We start from the raw sequence: 20,170 nt of genomic DNA, 5'->3' as shown, positions 1-20,170 counted from the left end.
AAAGGGAAACTTGTACAATCAAATCGTCGCTTCAACTTCAAAGATACTCGACAGATATCGCCGCTTCTTGCGCTCGCTGATATATCGAGTTTCTCGTTGTTGAAGCGAATAAATTTTGAGCAAAACGTCTCGCGGATTTGGTAGATAATATTGATGACGTAAAGACCGCCCGCCGCTCGGGCGATCGCCGGTCACTCGGTCATTACTGCCCTCCTCTATGAAATATTTATGACAACTTCCATAATAACGTCGGCGACGATATCATTATACTTTGTGATGGGGGGTGTCGGGCGGGGCGGAATTTCTGAACGCTCCTTACCATTGCAAAGTCGCAATCGCGCTTGCCAGACCTCCTCTTATAGCAATACAATTTTTTTTTTCAAGATTTCCAATAGATAAATACGATATCAAATATTGAACTAAACTGATTCCCATGGCAGCGCATCAAACGGTTTCAGTCCGGGATTAAAATTGAAATGTTCCGGCGGCTGTGCGCAGACGCGGCACCCCCGGATCGCCCATATTAACTTGTTAATTAGGTCCATAATACGACTTGCAGATGAGCTACAGAGTTGTGAAGTTGAATACATAAAAAGCCCTTTTCAGCGATCGCATGCATTGTCGGGGCGAGCGGCCGGCTGCGGAGGCGTCCGGGGAGGCGAGCCTATATCGTGTTTCGTACGTCCCACCAGCCACCAGAAGTTTGCCTGTTCATAAATAAACGCGAACGGTATTCAACAGCCCTTGGTGCTGTATGCATAACGAATTTGAAGGAGGCAAACTTGGAGGCTCTGCTGGCTGGGATGGAGTATAAAATTCAGTAACAACATGGTCGAGGTTTTCATTCGACGGGCCGCTGCCGATGGAGACATAGCTCCGTTATGCTAATTACAAACTAATTAGTGATATGTTGTCTATTGCCTATGTGTTTTTTGTCTATGGTGTTAGTGTATTGTTATCTGTGTTTATTATTGTGACTTGAGTTGAGCTTTTATTGTTACAAGTGCAAGTACAAGTGAGGATATGTAAATGAGTTTTTAATTTATGGTAATAAGTTAGTATTGTGGCCATTGCGATGGTTTACTGTGTAATGAAGCGTGTTCTTCGTCGACGACTGCGATGGCGGGAAGTGGAGCGGCCATCTTGCGGTCGCTGTCAAACGTGTGAGTATTGTGCCACCGCTAGGCGGCGTGCGTGTCGCTTTACACTGTCGAAATAATATGGCGGCGTGAACTGCCCTGTTTTGAATATTTTTACATGAAATTTATTAATGATTTTACAAGACATTAGAGCATTTTTATTGCGACGGACCTTCTTTTGATGTTTTAAAGTTTTTTTTTTTTGCTGTCGCGTCGTTTTAAATATTAAAAATACACTTTACCAACATTAAGTATACTTAATTATAATTTTAATTTAGTTGAAATAGGAGTTTGTTGATGTTATTTAATATTTACTTTTATTTTGTACAGACTATTTCTATTTACTTTAGAATTTTTGTTGATCTACATAGGTATACTAGTAGAGAAGCTCAACCTCATATAATGAATAAATCCTTTTGTTTTATATAAGGCATTAGTTACATGAATTTAAACAGTCAAAATGTTGACACTTTATTTAGTATTTTTTTATTTATTTATATTAGGCTTATCAACATAATTACATGATTTTACATCGATTTCTTTCTTGTCTTAGTAATCCAGACACACTTGGCATCATGTAATTACAATTATAGATAAACACTTCTTGCTTTTATAACTTACATGCATAAAAAATGATTACGCATGTAATGCGTATGCGATATAGTCTTATCTTTTACCTTTACAATAATTTAATGAAACCATTTCTTGTTTATAAGCATATTTTGAACTGGAAGAATACTGTGAAGTGTGTACAAACGATATCGGAACTTACCACGTCCATATTAAAAATCTGTCGCGACCATCAGGGCACTCCAGCTCAAAAATTCCCATTTCACAGCGACGACTGGCTGCGGAGGTGCGAATACGCTCTTGACACGTGATTTTCCGCTCTAGTGCGTCGCCACCCTAAATTTGGATATGTCAGCTTCCAATATTTGACAAATTTAATTTTACATCAACCATCCAATCGCAAACCTTATCACAACGGGTTAAGATTCAAATTTAAATGTTTACGTTTATCTGACTGAATTGGAAACCAGTTAGTCCATGTCAGGTCACGATGGGTTATCCAATCCCAGGTGTACGGAGCGTTGATTCTGAATTAATACATACGTAAAAATTCGGATTTATTTTCGTTGCAACTGGGATTCAGACTAGATGTAAAATATATTAAATAAATCATAAAAAATACTATAGTCAGAAACGCCAAAGGTTAAGTCTGTCCAGTGGTAACAATTCTTAAGACACAAAGGGATTAGTCAAGAGAGGCCTAAAAAGGAACGCATCTTTTACAATTTGTACATCTGACTAATATTGTAAATACAAAAGTTTAGATAAGTGGATTATATATGGATTGGACAGTTTGTTAGAGTTTGTAGCCTAAACGACCAAACAAAACTCGATGAAATTTGGCTCAGATGTAGAGAATAGTCTGGAAGGACACATAGGCTACTTTTGATCCCGAAAATAGTAACTGTTCCCGTGGGATACCTTGATTTGTTTTTTCTTATTTACTCCGTAACTGCAATGGTTCAACATATCTTAGTGACATCTGGCAGAAATAAAACAAAGTCTGGAGTAGCACATAGGCTACTTACTTTTATTTTGATTCCACGCGGATGTAGTCGCCTGCGAGAATTTGTATGAATCAAAAGATTAACGTCTTGCGTTTACATACATACCTATTAAATCCTTCGTTTATCTTTAACATACCTATTAAGACCTTAATGTTTTAAATCTTATAAACAGGTGCAAAATGTTTTCCGGAACCCTTCAAACGTTCAAGCCGTATCGCACGTGTATATTTTATAGCATTTTAACCTTTGAAATGAAATAAAATTAAGAATGAAAATATCTTTATTGCACACTAAATATAACTACAATCAGTGTTGCCTTGGCGACTTAACTATTATAGGATTCCTAGTTATATGGATGTAGGGATAGGTCGTCACAGCGTAGGTAATCCTCCCGCAAGATGGACTGATGACCTGGTCAAGGTTGCGCGAGTCACTGCATGCGGGTGGCACAGGACCGGGCATTGTGGCAATCAATGGGGGAGGCCTACGTTCAGCAGTGGAAGAACTATGGCTGACAATGATGAGAAATAATAAAATTAACTGTTATTAGTTTTAACGAGTAATATAAAAAAATTACAAAGTACTCCAATAAATAAGCTATAAATAACATAAAAGTGATAATTTAATATTTCCTAATAACTTAAAATTATACCATGTAATCTAAACTTAGAACTTAACTGTAACTTTCAATTTAAAGAAAAAAACTTTAGCTGAATGATTTATTGCCATTTTTGTTACAAAAAGTCTTTTTAATGCAACTTGTAGAATGAACATTAAATAAATCAAATGCAATTTATGAACAACAACGCCGTCGGTAAAAATAACGATTTATGTGTGAAATTAAGTGCCATGAAACCCTTTGTTTACGCGTAACAATGCGATTTTCTTCATTTCTTTATGTTGCCATTTAAATTATAAAGTGTGTAGTTAATAAACGGTATGTAAAATTATTCAAATATTAATTTTCTTCTTATAAATACGTTGTTTACATTATTTTATTTAAATTTTTGGGTAACCGTGAACTTCGGTACAATATAGCAATGCTTTCGTGATAAATTTTACCCAAACTGTTCTATCCAAAGACACGATGGATGATTGAACGAAAAAACTTGGTCTAAATTCGTTTTTATGTTTTTGTAGTTTTAATATTTTAATGTTTTCGATGGATGTTTCTACAATTCTTTTGAACTTACTAACCCAAAAGTGTAGTTCATGTAGCCCAATTTTACTTTCCTTTCCATCCTTTATTACAAGGAGAGGATGGGAAAGAGAAGTAGATTTGACGCGAAATGGTCGTATAAGGATGTTTCATCCTTTATCTGTCGGTTCCCCTTTTCTGCGTCAAAAGGTTAGCAAAGCATCTGCAAATGCGTTGCTTTGCTAATGTCGCGATTTAGATTACCGTTTGTCATTTGTCACCTTTTTTGACCGACTTCCCAAAAGAAGGAGGTACTCAATCCGTCTGTATGTTTTTTTATTTACTTTTTTATGTGTGTTACGGCATAACTCCGCCGCTAGTGGACCGATTTTGATAATTCTTTTATCCGAAAGGTAATGCTTGCAGGTGGGTCCCGTTTTTTTGTTTGATTTTTCACTATAAAATATTACACCCCCGAGTTTCCAACCACCAGGTCTTCATGGATCACTTTAGATACCTCTGGTTACATTTCAGTGATTACGTTTTTTAGTTTTGTAATTACACAAGTAATGTTATGTGGGCGTTTCCAATCTCCTTTGCATATATACTAAGCGTGAAATTGATGCATTGAGAAAGTTGGATTGCGATGCTGTTGTAATGTGCAATGTTTTGTAATTATGAATATGCAAAACTAAAATGGCACGAAAAAAATAAAACTTGAGTAACTGTTAAAGTTAGAAACGAACCTGTATGTAAAATCAACGGTTAATAAAGTGAAGCATGAATGTTGCAGAAGTTATGCTACGTATAACTATGAATTGGAAAGTAATTTTTCTTTTACCGATTTGTTAGAAAATATATTCTTTATACGCGGATTGGAACTTAATGTTGGGGTATTGTGACAACATTGATGGACATTCCAAAAAGCGTCAGACGGTATGCAGTTTCCATATAAAATTTACATGATGAGATGAGATGGAAGTGTTGCATTTGCTGACCAAGTTTACTTACTATATAGACAAGAGCAATTAATATGAATTCCATGAAATAGACTTTTAGGAGTTCTATGTTGGTCCTCACTAAATTCTATTGCACGTTGTTCAAAAATAGCGCCTTGAGCGAGATGTCTACAGCGCCCCATTTTTTTCCATACCAGGGTTACCTGATACTATGTTCGCAAACCTGTAGCGCCCTTTACTGTCCACCGCCTTGGACAATCATCCAACCGCGCTACTTTACAGCCGACACTTATAGAAGCCATCATTTTTATGTTATAACGTCCATCGTTTGTTTTACCGCTGATTTCTCTTTAGTTTTCTCAATGCATAGTCTTTGTCACCTAATATGTAGAATTGTGACATGGTATAGTTTACGTAGTGTAGGTAAGATCACGAGCGGCGTCTGCGGCGCGTAATACCCGGCCTGGCCCGAGGCGTCCGCGCCCAGCCACGGCGAGCCACGCTGCATCTCTCCCACGGTGCAACATATATAGCGTGTTTTTAAATTGATAGTCATACATTTATGATTTGCTAATTGAAGTATGAAATCATAACGCCAATCAAAAATTAAATTAAAAGATTTTTACATTGCTAATCCCCTTTACATCTTACTAATCTTACTAATATTATAATTGCGAAAGTTTAGTTGGATGGATGGATGGATGTTTGTTAGCGTTTGTAGCCTAAATCTCTATGAAATTTGGCACAGGTTTAGAGCATAGTCTGGAAGAACACATAGACTACTTTTTTTCCCGGGAATAGTTACGGTTCCCGTGGGATTCGTTAATTTAGTTTTTTAATGTTTACTCGATCATTCTGCAACGGTTCAACATATCTTATTGAAATTTGGCACAGATATAAAACAAAGTCTGGAGTACACATGGGATAAGCTTCATCCCCGAGAAATGTCCGGTTCCTGAGGGATACGTAACTTTTTGTAATTTATATAGTTTGTATGTTTTCTAATACTACGCGGACGAAGTCGCGGGCAACAGCTCGTATAAAATAACAAAAATAAGTAATGACCCTTGTAATTACAAAGATAAACAAATGTATTCCAGTTTAATTATTTGTACTGCTTCTCTTTCGTATTTTACTATTATACTTTGCAAATATTAACTGAATAAAATTCAGATCGTTTTAGTGTGTTAGCATGTTTATAATTTACTTAGCTAAACATCAATGTTTGTCTAATCTATGACAAGAAGTAGCAATACAGAAGTATAAAGCAATAGAAAATTAAACACGCATATACATTAGTCATAGAAACATGTAATGAACAATTACTTACTATTTTAACGATCATAAACTGCATGAATATCGCAATAATAATTCACCGACACCATGTTAGTATAATAAACAGATTTATTGCATTTCATATCAATTCATTAAAATTAAAACGTAATGAAATGATAGACGCTCAACTGTCATACAAAAAACGTACTCAATTATTAGTAAAATACTTCTATTATTACTTGGTTTATGGCGTTGATATATGGCTTTTATCAAACTATTAAACCTGAAAGAAAGGGGTATAACAACTTATTTTGAACACATATTTTACATTAAAAGGGAAATAAATATGCAAAAAATAATGAAAAAAATACTTTAACAATTTATATCATGCTGTATTAAGATCGATTGTTTGCAAAACTCGTGCGCATCGTCAGCGCGAGTTTGTTTGCTCAGCGAAAGATTATCGGGAGCTCTAGGTGATGGTGTAAACCATAAACTAACTTACATTTAGACTCCGAATATTCTAAAAACCTTATAAAAGGTTGAAATACGTTACTGAAACTATGAAAAATGTATTCTAGTGTACTATGTCGTTTTCTTTTATTAACTATGCAGCTTTTATATTATCGTTATAACAACTGACAACCCAGTCACTAACTACGTTTTTAGTAGAAAGTAATAATTTAAGGATACTTGTGATTACGGTCGGCGTTTTTACATAAAATTATACACCCTTTGACCTTTTTGCGGGCTTAAGAGACAATCACAGCAGCTGCTCCGATCACTAATGATACAGTCCTCATATATTAATAAATGCCGGCCTGCTGTAAAGTGATATTTGAAAACAATTTCAGCACCCCTACAAACACGTAGATATATATTTCCAGTGTTTGAAGTTTTTTAAACGATAATTTATCATTCAATCGGCGTTGCTTCAGCTCTTAACTTGTACCACAACGTGCTAACAGATCGTGATCTCGCTCCGCGGCCGTCGGTAGCGGTGAGGCACCATAATAACACCGCGGATCGCATCCCATACCTGACCCTTCACCGGCCAATTCCAAATATTACCAGCCGGAACAGGCGTTGTGCAGACATTACGTAAATGGTGATGAATTAATCTTCTTGAAAATTATTATGATTGTAGATTAAATTTGGATTTATACATTTTAATAGAAGGTAGAAGTAAGTGTTCTCTAAAATTATACATAGATCTTTCCACTAGTAAATTAATTGCTGCAGATTTATAATGTACTAGCTTTCGATCGCGACTCCTTCCTTCCGCATAGAACTTAAAAACAAGAGGAGCTAGCTTATGCGTTGTTTCAGACTAGCCTCTATGCCACATTTCATCGAGTTCTGTTTAGCAGTTTAGAGTACAAACTCCAATAAACATTCATCCATCTAACTTTCGCATTTATAATATTAGTAAGATTATAAATTTCGAAACCTCGAACGTTTTTGCATAGACGAAGACCATGGCTGTACATATGCCTAATATTCTATACTCCATGATCCAATAATTCTAACTTGGACCTAAAGTCTGTCAACTCAACAAACTTAGTAGAGAACCTATGATTTTAATGGACATATCCTACTAATATTATAAATGCGAAAGTTTAGATGGATGGATGGATAGATGGATGTTTGTTAGAGTTTGTAGCCTAAACGGCTGAAGGAATCTCAATGAAATTTGGCGTAGATGTAGAGGATAGTCTGGAAGATCACATAAGCTACTTGCTTTTGTTTTTTTTTTATTCCGCGCGGACAGAGTCGCTGGCAAAAGCTAGTTTAGTTATATTTAAACAGAAAAAAACGAATAGAAATAAACTAGCCTTAAGAATACATTTTATTTACTCATGGTTTACATTCATGAAGATGCTATTGTTTATATTATATCAGAATCCACACCACTTATTACAATACAATGCCATGAAACGAATTTATAACAAAAACGAACCGAGAACAATTTGTTGCGAGTAAATTCTGTAAAGAGATACGCTATCTCAGAGATAAAGGGCATAAATCTAGCAGACATTTGCGCTACTTTAGCATTTTGTACTTTTTAACGGTACGGGCCTCAGGAAACAGCGTTTTTATTCAAAGTAGCCACTTAGTAAATAAAATATGTCCTCCGTAGGAAACAATGAACAGCGCTCGGGAGGGACGGACCGGAGTCCCTTTTCCTCGTTTCCTGTATTTCCTCTTTTTTGTATTGTGTTTTTTGTCCCAAAGTTTATGTACCGCCAGATGCGAGAGGCTAGTAGGACAAATGAAGTACACTTAAGAGCAAAATAACTGAAAAACAAATCGCATATTAGATATAGACACATTTTTTTAATTTATATTTGAAATGTATTGCATCGTAAAATTATTATAATACTACACTACCAACTTTAAAAATCTACTGAACTAGTTTAAAGAAAAATACGTAAGATTTTAATTTTAGTGTGTTGGCGACGTATAATATTTTTTACTACACAAATCTCCGTCGAATTTAGGATTAGGACAGTGTTTAATAAACATTTAAAAAATGTTACATGATTTCACAATCCTTTTTTATTAAAAAGATGAAATTAATATTTACAGTCAAATTAAATTAATATTTTCCCACAATTTTTTGAGGATATTTAAATTGGCCTGAAGTGTACATCTATTGATAATGGCACCGAAAAAATGTTTAGTTGTAAAAGAATTAGCATTTGTTTGGGCCCCGTTTCTGGTTAGCGGTGCTTCTCTCACTCGGTAACTAATTAATTTTACGTTCAGTTGGTTTTCATTATTTTTATTTGTTTAACTTGAATAAGATTAGTTGCTAAAGCTCTTAAAAATTTGAATTCGGAATTGAGTTTTATCTACCTAAAATTATGAATGTGAAAGTTTAGATGGATGGATGTTTGTTAGAGTTTGTAGCCTAAACTGCTGAACGGATTTCGATGAAATTTGGTATAGATGTAGAGGATAGCCTGGAAGAACACATAGGCTACTCACTTTTGTTTTTTTTAATTCCACGCGGACGAAGTCGTTCCGAAAGCTATTGTTTTATATTTTCAACGCTAGAGTTACCTTGGCAATAGATTTTTAATGTCCGTTTTTATATATTTGCTTAATTATCACTAAATAGTTATATTATAATTCAATACGTTACCATTATTAAAATATAATATCAGGATTTAAGGACACGATAAAAAATACTTAGTTTTCACGGAAAATTACTTCGTAGGCCTTCTTTCACATATATTTATACGATTGTTAAGAATAAAAATACAATTTGTATCTTCAATCAGCATCATTATTATCACCATCATCATCATCATCATCATAATTATCAGCCTTAGGTCCTCCACAGCTAAACGTAGCCGTCCTTCATCGATTGCAACAAATCATACAAATACGATAATATAAGAAAAAAAGCCTAATTTTAGTCTCTTTCCTTTGCCATCCGTTTTTCAGAGGAAAGGATGGGAAGATAAATTGGATTTGACGGTGGAGGACACGCAAAGGAAGGGGAAATATCCTCTTTATGTGCGTCTCCTCTGTCAATTAAGGTTAGGCACCGCATCTGCAATTGCGGATGTTTCCATTTCGGTGAATTCAGGTGGCCGCTCGCTCGTATGCCACCTTATGTTATAAAAAAAAACCTTAAAAACTAAACTACTTAACACAGTTACGTACGTGCAAGAAATCTACCAATTAATTGTTTTTCGTCGTTTCAATTAATGTCGTCGTAAATCAATCTCATTAGATATTACCATATAAGAATTAGTTCAGTAATCTATAAAATGTGGACGTTTACTTCCAGAGCGTAATTACAAAACACTTCTTATGGACATTGGATATTTAGAATGCTCAGTGAGGTAGTTGCAATATCTAGTACCTAAAAACCTAATTAGAAATGATTACTTATAGTTTCAAATTACAGGTGATTCTTTTTTTTTCTATAAAGAAATTCCTCTAAAAACAGATGAAAGATGCAAAAAAATGTTTGTTTGATTCTGCAAGATAGATCAGTTTGTCAAGTTTTGTGTTGTTTTAGGAATGCCTGGATGGGTTTTTGAAAAAAAACCCTTATAGAAAAAAATGCATTTATGTTAACATTTTTACTCAGGATTTATTTTGATTTTTAATTAGTGTTGCATGGAATGCTAGTTAATATAATTCGGATTATGTTCGAAGAAAAAATCTCATTTAAGATTTTAACCCATTTGGATTAATCCCTTAATAAAATCGTAAGCCTATTTTTACTATAAATTCATAATAGTTCAGTACATCAATACGTGATGCCATTATACGTATTAATTGTTTCGGTTTTATTATTTTTAACGTTAAAAATTTATATGTTGAAAATGAATTTGAAGTTATAGATTTAATAAAGTAAAGAAACGCTTCAAGTCAGGTTTATACTTAGGTATAAAGTAGATATGTTACGTTTGCTAAGATATGGCACTTAATTGAAGTGGACATCACAACGATTTACTGACCGGAGAACGTTCTTAGAAGCGATTTATGTCCCCACATAAAACTGGCCAAACCCCTCCCTCACACTCCGGAAGGCGTGGTTTAAACACGCCCAGTAGTACCGCCCATTTGGAAATTTTCCGCTGGTTATATAATATTTTTCCAACGGGTGGTGGGTGGACATTCCAGTGGGATGCCAGGCTTATTGAATTTATCGAGGTAGCCATGCCGCAAGATGGCGCACTATGTTACAGTGGGTCTGCGTAGGTTGGTATGGAGGACTCTCAAGTTTTTATACGTTGGGTGTAAGTTTATTGGCACTAACCGTCTCCACGAGGGGAGTTAGCAATTCTATTTCTTTTTTATCATTTATCTATTTATTTACGTGGTTATAAAAGTAATGATTTGTCTGTTGGGTAGGCCAATGTTATAGATGAGTTACATAGAATTTTGTTCTAATTTAAACTTAAGCTATTCAATTAAGGTTAAAAATTAATCTTTACCCGATTTAATGTATTTTTTATTTTAGACTAGCTTTCGCCTGTGACTCCGTCCGCGTGGTATTAAAAAAAAAACAAAAGTGAGTAGCCTACGTGTTCTTCCAGAGTATCCTCTACATCTACACCAAATTTCATCGAGATCCATTCAGCCGTTTAGTCTACAAACTCTAACAAACATCCATCCATCCGTCTAAACTTTCGCATTTATAATATTAGTGAGATTAGCGAGATAACATACTTATCCTGCCATAATTAAGTTTTTAAAAAGTCATCGAATAAAGCTAACAAAGAATTTTATCATTTTAGTAAGATCAAATCAATATGGATAACAACATAACATAATATTAAGGCACTAAGATAATATTGAGATGTCAGAAGAAATGTGTAGAGAAATTATAAAAAAAATTTAAACATCTATCTGTGGTATTCATATTCAAATTAAAGTAGGTACAGTGATAAAAATCTCTGTTAGAAAAAAATATTTTAGGAAGGTATAAACGTAAATTCTAGACGCTTCTATGCACTTCCTGCCTGACATATCTTTTATGATTAATTTGAAAAATAACTTAACTGAAAATTTACTGTTGAATGTCGAAATAGCTTTTTTTTTTTTTTATAACACGAGGTGACAAACGAGCAAGCGGCCACCTAAATCCACCGAAATGGAAAGCGACCGCTGCCCATAAACATCCGAAGTTGCAGATGCGTTGCCTACCCTAATTGACGAAGGAGGAGACGCACATAAAGAGGACATTTCCCCTTCCTATGCGTCTCCTCCACCGTCAAATCCACTTTTCCCTCCCATCCTTTCCCCTTAAGAAAAGGGTGGAAAGGAAAAGGGACTAAAGTTAGGCCTCCGGCACCACACTCATCAGACGAAACGCGGAATTGCTTCCACTTCACGCCTGTCCTCTGTGTGGTCGTGGTATTACACCGGACGAGCCGGCCCATCCGTGCGAAGATGTTAAAGCGGGCACTACCACTGTTAAAAAAGCTGCAATGATTACAGGCAAATATTATGTTTAACACAAAAAAAAGTTTGCGATCACTGCCAAATTATTAAAACGTATCTTTATAAAATCAAGTAATTTATATCACATCTTATCTATAATATTAATAATATAAAGAGAAAGATTTGTATTTTTGTATGTATTGGAATAGTAGTTAAATCTATGTAAAAAAAATTGTCAGAGAATAAAGGCTTATCTTATCTTATCTTATGTATTGGAATAAGTCGAAAACAACTGAAGCTATTCCAAAAATTCTTTCCCTATTAAAAAGCTACATTATCAGTGAGAACAGGCTTTGTTTTTATTAATTTTTTTTTCAATTATACACAGATGAAGTGGTGAGCAGCTAGTGATACATTCACACTTACATAAATTTAAAAAAACAAAAGCATTGATAAACAACAAAAAAAAACAGGAATAATTTTGTGACTAAAACATTCTGAGATTTTTACGTTACGTCCATCTGCATATTAATTGTCTCTTGACTGGGTATATATTCGCAGAATCGCACGCGTCGCATGCTTTCGGCAGAGAGTGTGCACGCGTGAGTATTACATTTTAATACCATCTATTTTCTTAATATTTGTTCTTATTTTATTTGGTTGATCCATTTTATTGTGAATATTCTTAACTAATTATCTTATTTACGTTTTCTTAAGGCATTTGTGTAGTCACGCGCTTTGACGCACTAATTAATGTGTTACCTACCTTCAACGCTTGATAAATGAAGCATAGATATATTAAATTACTTGATAGTTTAAAAGTAATCATACTAATATTATAAATGCGAAAGTTTAGATGGATGGATGGATGTTTGTTAGAGTTTGTATCCTAAACTGTTGGACGGATTTCGATGAAATTTGGTATAGGTGTAGAGGATAGTCTTGAAGAACACATAGGCTACTCACTTTTGTTTTTTTTTATTCCACGCGGATGGAGTCGCGGGCGAAAGCTAGTGTAGCATAAATATATTAAAAGTAATAAGTGTATAAATTAAGATAGTTCAAATATTGCCATGTCGTGATGGTGTAGGTAGATGTAATTTTTCAATTATTTTTTGTGCTTTTGGTTACTTTTTACGTTATTTATTGCAAACGTTTATTAATCTTATTTCAAATAAAGTGAAGTAATATATCGATATAGGAACTTGATTGAAATAATTCTCCTATTGAAATGTTAATGAAATCAATTTTTTTTTCACAGTGACTCAGTTTCTGAGCCTACGAGGCTCTGCCGCCGGGCTGTAAGTATTACTTTATTTACTTTTTAATCTTTAAGCATAACATAATATGGTTAAATAATGCAGTAAAAGGGAAAAATTTGCCAGCTTTTGATAGACATCCATAATCTTCATCTACCTCCTTTTGAATTTTTTCAACATTATTGGATCAGAAACCTTTCACTAAAAGTTACTCATTTTTCCTTTCGCTAAATTAGAAGACGATTGATTCATCTAAGTTTTAACTTACCATTTTAACTATTTCAAAAACATTACAGAGGCGTTCAAGCGAAGCTTGATGTATTTTGAATTAGATATCATTAGATTTCCCCCCAAAGTATTGTAAAAATACCGTCAGTGAGTCTTAATTTTAGAAATTTAAGCTATGTGTCTTGTCAGTCCCGAGTGCCCGGCGGCAGGGCCCAGTGGTAGCACCGCCGGAGCCCGCAGCGCCACTGCCACCGCTCCCCGCGAGCCGCACGCAGTCACCGCGCCCTGCTATGACCACTGTTGTTAAGGTACTGTCCAATCGCTCTTTGAAGACCTCCCATCCTAGAATATCCCAATTTCTGACTTAATTCTTGCACACATCTATACTAATATTATAAAGAGGAGAGTTTGTATTTTTACTACTGGGCTGATTTCAATTCTTTCACCATTCGTTTCTATTAGAGAAGAATTGGCTACGAGGTAAACAGGACGTAGCAGACAATAAAACTTAATAGGAATTCCTTAAAAACTTTATCTTCTTTGCTGTTCGATAAAAAAAAACAAAACACAGTTGTAACGGAGTGTGCATGTTGGAGATGTCTTTAAGCAACATGGACCTGCATCAGCGTTTAATACCTTTTTAATATAAAAACATGCTATTTACAATAACTTTCGTTTACCACTTTATGCAAACATGACAAAGGATTGTTCAATCTATGATATCGTTTATTACCAATTTTTATACCAAAATAGTTCTAATTTTTGTATTAATATAAAATTTCCACATTCCAGTGTACCGGACAGTAAAACACGATGGTTGCACGTAACAATAGGCCTGTTGTATCGAGCAACTTATACGCAAGTTTAGTCTTAATAAGGTAAGTTAATGTGATAATTAATATATAACAGTGGTAGACGCTTTAACATCTTCGCACGAATTGGCCGGCTCGCCCGGTGCAATATCACGACCACACAGAAAACAGGCGTGAAGTAGATGCAATTCCGCGTTTCGTCTGATGAATGTGTTGCAGGAGGCCTAATTTTAGTCCCTTTCCCTTTTTACCCTTTTCTTAAGATGAATGGATACGAAGTGTCGTCTTTATGTGCGTCTCGTCCTCCGTCAATTAAGGGTAGGCAACGCATCTGCAATTGCGGTTGTTTACGTGCAGCGGTCGCTTTCCATTTCGATGGATTCAGTAATTCAGGTGACCGCTTGCTCGATGGCACCTTATGTTATAAAAAATATATATTACATCAGTTAAGCCAGCTAATTATTCTCAGTTCTGACCTGCAGATTTTACTAAAAAGTCGGACTGTTCAGTCAAAGTTTTACCTACACACGACACGTATGTCGTACTTTGGATAATTTACAAATTAATACTGCTTATCGACATTTGCTTTGTACATAAATAAAATTTAATTTTATTAAAAACTAGCTGTTCCCGTGCGATTTCATCAGCATTATTTTATTGTTTACATGTGTCAAATTGTCAATTGCAAATGTCGAAATGATATGACATCACAAAACTTGGCAATCTTGCTTCCTTGATGTTGGCAGCAACTTATGGTCTCTTTCCCACTTTAGGGATTTTATCCAAATATTTACCCCCTAATTTTAATGGCGTAAAAATATATAACCTAAAGCGTGACGTAAGTGTAAGGCTTTTTATTTAAAAAAGAATTATTCAAAAATATGCTGTAATTGCTGACATCTTAGGCAACAAAGAAGTGTGTGTTTACGCTTTATTATAATAGTATAGTTTATGATCGAAGGTACAAAATTTATCATTTCATGCATTAATGTAATAATTACTTTGTTTCAGATTATCCAAAAGGACATAGAGTTAAAAAATAAAAGTAGATTATGTAGTATAACACCATAAGCTTTTCCATTACTTATTTTAGTCTTATATAGCGATAATGAATTAAAATCCACTAAGTGACGAGTACACGTGCCAAATAAGTTTTATGTTTTTGTTAACCAGTCAGTAGTACAGATGTTTTTAACATATTTTATTTGTACTTTTTAGACATGGATAAGTTAAGTTTTAATGAACTTATTACATTACTTTTTGAATTAATAAATGTGTTTTATTTACTTAATCCTAACTTAATTCTACTTAACGTAGCTAAAGATAAGGAAGCAAACTATGCAGAATAGTTTATTAATTGATGACGAAAACTTTTGATGGAAACTTGTCGATATAAAATCTTTATACCTTTCAAGTCATCTATGGTTTTTTTAGTGATTTTGTTGTGGGGATTCTTTTAAATCTAGTAGGGTAGCTATATATTGTTTATTGGTCTTTACCTATCCCGTTAAAAGTGATTTAATACATCCCTGAGAATAGCTTTTAGAAAAATCGATACTGGTTATTTAAACAATCGCAGTTCAAATAACCATTAAACCCTATGTGGTAGTAAAAGTAACTATAATTTTCTTTTCCTTTTGAAATAAAACATTGTATCTATACTATACTATTATAATAAAGCGTAAACACACACTTTGCTGCCTAAGATGTCAGCAATTACAAAATATTTTTGAATAACTCTTTTTTAACATAAAGCCCTATACTTGCGTCACGCTTTAGGCTATATATTTTAACGCCATTAAACTAAGGGAGTAAATATTTTGGATAAAAACCCTAATGTGGGAAAGAGATCATAAGTTGCTGCCAACATCAAGGAAGCAAGTTTGTCATCATGTCATGTCATTTTGACCTTTGCAATTAATAATTTGACAAATATAAATAATAAAATAATTTTTTCATAATTTCATGCGGATGAAGTCGCACGGGAACAGCTAGAACATAACACTGTCTATTAAACTCATATTTTTATATTTAGATATATTGTTACTTCTAGTTACATTAAAATATATTGGTGAAGTTTTATTAATAGTTAGAACGTGTCAATGACGTGGTAAGGGACAGTAGCGGCGCTGAAAGCCCGGCGCACTTTGATCTCACGATATTGACTCCGACCTGCATCTCATTTTAAACACACTGTATGTTTTTTCATTTTCTTTTTTTATTTTAATAAATACTTTTATTAAACCCTAAACACGAGGTTGTGTAATTATTTTATTCAAAAACAATTGACGATTTTTCGTTTGCGATATTCATTTGCCGACTTCCAAGGTATGCTTAGTATTGCTTTCTATGTAAATGTTTGGATACAAGTAGCTTTAACATAAAATTAACAGGATTAGTTAATGTATTTTTTTTTTCATAATTAAAAGGAAATGGCATAACCTTACACTATAATTATTGGAAGTCAGTAAAATTCCGTAAAGGTAAAAATAGAATGAAAGAAACTTTAAGATGTAACTTTTAATTTAAAAAATGAAAAACATGCCGTGTATTTGCAGAGTAAAGTTCTAAACGCCTCCCCAATGTCCCTCGCAGATATTTAAATGAGGATCATCTGTTACTTTGCGCTTTTTGCGAGCGCCATCTTGCGACCGTCCCGACAAACTCCCACCTATATTGTTCTATGAAAAACTTTCCTAGCTTTTAAGGAAAATAAATCTTTTAAAACCGTTTTATTTAAAGTAAAAACAATTACATTAATACCAACTTATTATCTATGTATGGATCAAAATTTATTATTTATGAACCAAGTGAATAAAGGACCTCTATTTACTTCCGTACTCAGAGTTATTTGTATACAGCTTAGTGATCCCTTAACAAGTGAGTGTTGTAGTTATTAATAACCAGCTTTCGCCCGCGACTCTGTACGCGTGGTATTAAAAACAAAAGTGAGTATCCTATGTGTTCTTCCAGACTATCCTCTACATTTATACCAAGTTTCATCAAAATCCGTTCACACGTTTAGGTTTCAAACTCGTAACAAACATCCATCCATCTAAACTTTCGCATTTATAATATTAGTATGATTATTAGTTTCATTGTAAGAAAATTTTCAACACATACTTCTTATAAATTGAAAAAACTCAACATTTTCATCGAATAACTTAATACATCTGTAAGTAGTCTAACTTAAGAAAGCCTCGTCTCTCGACAGGTACAAATGGCGACCGAAGCCTCGCTTTCATAAATTGAAATGAGTCGGTGAATTAAAAAATAAATCAAAAGAGGATTTTCTCGACGCGTCGCCGCCGCGAAATTGGAAAAAATATAACGCGACGCTATAACGATACTGTATCCATTGCACCTAATTGCGGTAAAAAAGAACAATATTTAAAACTAAAAAAAGTAAATGATACCTTCTAGTTGTATGAATTCAAGGATTGTTGATGAACAAAGACGCCGGAGGCTTAATTTGTACTGTTTCCCTTTCCACCAAGGGCAAGGTACATGGAAAGTAACAATGGGAATTAGATTTGGCGGGTGATGTCTCATAGGTAGGGACAGTATACTCTTTCTGAGCGTCTCTGTTGATTAAAGGTAGGCCACGCATCTGCAAATGTCTATGGGCAGCGGTCGCGTCACTACTTTAGCGAATTCCAATATCCGTTTGCTCGAAAACTCTGCCAGAATGTACCATAATAAAACTTCGAGACATACTTTATAAGTAATCCATCAAGCAGTGAGTTGGAGATAGAAATAGAAATAGAAAATATAAATAATTTTACTCCTCCTTTTTGAAGTCGGTTAAACAAAACCAATATAGAATATCTTTTTAAACTAGTACGAATTAAGTATTTTATACTACCATCATGTATGCTTATCTTGAAAATCAATTGTCTCAAATGCCTAACAAAAATGACGTGTGTCATTGGAGACAGTATATCCGACAAGATAATAACAGTGTCTCGGTACATATTAAAACGTCTCCGTCGCTACACTGTAACAAACCCCATTTAAATAAACATGATCAAATTGAAAGAATTACCGCGTGCGAGGCCTCAACTCCCCGTCTCAACAAAATAACATCATATATTCTGTGTTCGTTTAAAAACATATACGCTTTGATAGATTAAAAAAATGTTCCCTTTTATTATTGACTTAGCTTTTACCTGTGCGGAACTATGGTTTTTTATTTACGCGGAAACATAGGTTTGTATACGTAATACATTACGTTTATAGACTTCTAAGTCTTCGGTACACTCAGACTTAATAATAGTTGTAATAAATTGTTTAAAGTTTCGTAATACGTTATTATAACTAATCATTAAAAGGCCAGCACTCACGTCTACTGAGTGCAATGCTAGGCGCGACGCAACCGCAAAGATAGCCCTATAACACTCTCTCTCAAGTTGGTGCCCCGGTGGTGCCCGGTGCCCGGTTGGTGCCTTAGTTCTCACTAGTATTATAACACTTGTATTACTTACTATTCATAGTAGAAACTGTAATATTGCAAAGTGAAGATCCCTTAGGACACTAAACTATTAGCATTGTTGCAGGTTAGTTTACAATCTATACTAATATAATAAAGCGTAAACACACACTACTTAGTGGCGTAGGATGTCAGCAATCACAGCATACTATTAAATGATTATTTTATTAATCAAATGTCCTACACTTACGACACGCTTTAGGCTTTATATTTTCCAACTATTAAACTTAGGAGGTAATTAAATTGAAAAAACCTCCATGTGGGAAAGGGACCATAAACTACAAGCTGCCAACATTAAAGAAACACATTATTGCAATTGAGAATTTGACAAACTTAAACTATAAAATAAAGTTTTTATAATTTCCTGCGGATGAAGCCGCATGGGAACAGCTAGTTACTTTATAATAAGAGAAAATTAAACAGCCCTACAGAGTTAAAACCAATGCTATCATTTATTCCAGGTAATGCAAAAGATAATATTAGTTTCTACAAAAACACGAGCAATTCCATTAAGTTATATCTTAATTAAAACGGGAATAAATCGAAACGATAAGGACACACTCGACCTAATTTCTGGGCTAAGCTCCGCCCAGCCGTTGACCACGCCTACACCGTAAGCCACGCCCACTCACCCTGCTCCATGTTTGTGGTATTACTTTGCAACTTAGAATAAGTTTCAGACTGTGAATTATTTCGACGTCAGCTACGCTAATGGACTTTCTTTGTTGGATGCACTAAGTGAGTACTTAGTACATCCGCGTTCCACGATGCAATATATTTAAATCTGGCATTTAAATATTTAATACGACCCTTAGTGTAAAGAAGTAGATGAGAATATTTAAATTGGGTCCAGCATTGATACAATTTAGTTTCATTTCGTCTGGTTCTTTGGAGCCGGAGTATTTTAAATGTCATCTCTAGTATTTTCAATATTCTTTTAATTAACTTTTCAATTTTCACCTCATATAAAGTCCAGACTAATTTTACGGTACATTACTCTAAGGGAATAAATAAATCGATCATTACGTACTATACATGTCCAATAATTACGAATAAATGATTTGTGAAGCGATCTATACGAATATTTCTACCAAAGATCAAATCTAGCAAAAGACATATTTAACTCAGACAATGGTTCCTGCGATTTTAAAGACAAGATAAGAACAGTTTTCAAAAGCAAGTGGACTCAATATCGGTCGCAAATTGACCCTCAAACGAGCTTCCTAAATCGCAATAAGACGCAATTCAACAGCATCGCTCAAATCCCCAAAGAATAGAGCCCTCTATTGCCAGGTTCATCCTCAAAGCGAGAGATATCAAAAAAATACATCCGACCGGGCTCGCGACGCTTTATTAAGAATAAATTTACGACGACCAGCACAGC

The 20,170-nt window shown here is 34.5% G+C and overlaps 1 long non-coding RNA gene across 1 annotated transcript; it reads left to right on the top strand.

Annotated features, from left to right (window-relative positions):
- The first annotated feature begins 450 nt into the window (after window positions 1–450).
- Window positions 451–15,566, top strand: LOC106100199. Its single transcript, XR_001225429.1, has 5 exons — window positions 451–1,163; window positions 13,260–13,299; window positions 13,675–13,793; window positions 14,278–14,363; window positions 15,309–15,566. It is a non-coding gene; the product is annotated as an uncharacterized LOC106100199 (long non-coding RNA).
- The last annotated feature ends 4,604 nt before the right edge of the window (window positions 15,567–20,170 follow it).

Source organism: Papilio polytes, unplaced genomic scaffold (assembly GCF_000836215.1).
Source record: "Papilio polytes unplaced genomic scaffold, Ppol_1.0 DF824069.1, whole genome shotgun sequence".
Classification (NCBI taxonomy): Eukaryota; Metazoa; Arthropoda; class Insecta; order Lepidoptera; family Papilionidae; genus Papilio; species Papilio polytes.
Note: the sequence above shows the minus strand (reverse complement) of the source record. Positions and strands in the feature narration are given on the sequence as shown.